Here is a 2,557-nt window from a genome sequence, read left to right on the forward strand (position 1 = left end):
GACTCTACTTGTTAGTATAGTTACTACTCTGATCTCTTCTTGAGATCTTACGATTAGCTATTTTGCTTTTATGTATATATTTACTGGACGTCCAAACCTAAGGTCATCTTCAAAACACTCTCTTCCTCTCCAAAATTCAGCTACCCACTTTTGACTGTTGATAATGTTGGAGCGTTATCTCCTGATGTAGTAACCATGTCAGCATGAATGTCGTTGGGATGGGGGATAAGCCCTTTTTCTGCAGGTACTTGATAACACCACGATGCCAAATTTTGTCCATTTTCAAAAGTTGCTACTTGTTACTTTTGAAGTCTTCTTTAAACAGTCAGATATCAATTTACCTGGAAAGAAACAATGCAATTATTCATAAAAAGGTTTGAAATTAATGCATGCAAGATTTCACTGCTCTACAGTCACTCTTTAATAATTAATCAATGAACTTACGAACCCACACTCTTATAACTATATGGGTGTGGAATATGTGCGAGAGGGATTAGATGTGTGAGTATCTATTTATATAAGATACCATTATGTGTGTGTGGCAGGGAGTATGTGTATATTTTTAGCATACATGATTGTTTTTATGTGTGTTCATATATGTTTGTGTATATATTTAGATATGTGTGTGTGTCTATGTATGTATTTGTGATTGTACTATGTTTGTCGAGATCTTAAACTGTATTATGAGAAGACGTGCGATGGTTGTTATAAAGTGGAATGTTAGCAAAATATAACAGACATAGTTAAATATGCATCTGAAGAAATCCGCATCTGGCTAGCAGGTGAAGTTGGCGGCGTCAGTCGTTGAAGAATCGAACCACACACTCCTTGAATCTCAACCAAATACAAGTAACTCAACACCTTGCAACTAAGAGATATTCATCCATTAAATCATTTAAAAACATGAAATGAAATAACTCTGTCGACACCCTCGCCCATCCAATATATATCAAGAAACAATGAGAGGCTGTGTAAAAGCTAGAAATAGCAGCCAAATCTCCCTCCAACCACACTCTACAAAAGAACATGCAGTGCAATGCAAACCATGATTTTTTATATATGAAAAAATTACGAGGATGGAATGTGTGAACTTATACTAATGTCTTCGTTTCTTCTTGAAATGTATGTGCTTGTGTGTGTGCGTGCGTGCGTGCGTGCGTGCGTGCGTGCGTTTCATGCATACATAATTTTCGGTTTACGCAGTGGAAGCTGTATTGAGTTAAAATAGATACTTATGTTTCATACTTAATAATGTATAAATACTCCATTGACAGGCAAGCTACTGCGGTTTTCATTTGAGATAGAAATCTCTTGAGAGCCTGCCATATTTAAAAGCACAGTCGTCTTAGCAGCGGTTAACGGGAACACCAGATGCATATCGGTTTTGCCAGTGGCATATATTCGCAGCCAGTTATATGCCTGAACGAGATTTGTCGCGTCTGATGCAGAAAACAGTAAATAATACATAAACTGATATTGCGAATAGCAGCCAGGCTGAATAAATAATCCGGTGTATGCAATTGAAGCAGTATTAAATTAAAGTACTCATCAATATATTATGGTTAGCCTTTTAGCATTCAGATTACTCTTTCAAATTTAATACTTATTTATTCACATTGTTTTGAATTAATCATGCATCAGCCCATAACTTCAAGATTTTAATGATGGAGTAACTTATTCTTAGATCGACATTGTAGGATAGGTGAGAGATGCCAGATCTGGCCAGTATTAACATAAAACAATATTTTGGCTGGATATGGCTGGTTTAAGCACTAAAGGGTTTATATACATACACGCATGCACGCACGCACACACACACACACACACGCACGCACACACACACACACACACACACATACGCACACATATCGTTTTTGTATTCGGTTTGCAAAATTCTTTATGTGAATTCGTGTTTTGAAGCATACATTATTGTGTCTGGGGAGAGTCTTTTTCTTCTAGCGCCTTATTATTTAACACACGCACCCGTTCGATTTCCACTCATTCATTTTTTCTAAAATTTTCGTTGCGTCCTGCAACCTCTTCAATAATCGTTGAATCTGTCCATTATCAGAGCTGCGTTCTTTTTGTTTGTTTATTTGTGCGCATGTGTATACGTCAGTGAGCATGTGCATGCACATATGTATGTATGTATGTATGTATGTATGTATGAGTGTCTATGCATGTATGTGTGTGTGTGTATGTATATATATATGTATGCGTGTGTAACGTTTGTATGTATGTATTCTGCATATTCATGTGTTTTTGTGTTCATGTTTGTGCGTTTGTATGAGTGTGTGTTTGTTTGTATGTGTGTGTATTTGTTTGTACCTCTGTCTCCTTGTGTATGCATCATGTTTGAGTGTGCCTATGTGTATGGGTTTGTGTGACTATGTACGTGTGTCTGTTATGTATAGATGTGTGTCTCCATATGTGTCCTTGTGTGTGAAGTGTGTACATATGTATATGGTCATGTGTCTCAGTCTTTATTTGTGTATGTATATGTGTGTCCTTGTCTGTCCGTATTACCTATGCACCTATCTATCTATTTATTTATCTG

Source organism: Octopus bimaculoides, chromosome 14, assembly GCF_001194135.2.
Source record: "Octopus bimaculoides isolate UCB-OBI-ISO-001 chromosome 14, ASM119413v2, whole genome shotgun sequence".
Lineage (NCBI taxonomy): Eukaryota > Metazoa > Mollusca > Cephalopoda > Octopoda > Octopodidae > Octopus > Octopus bimaculoides.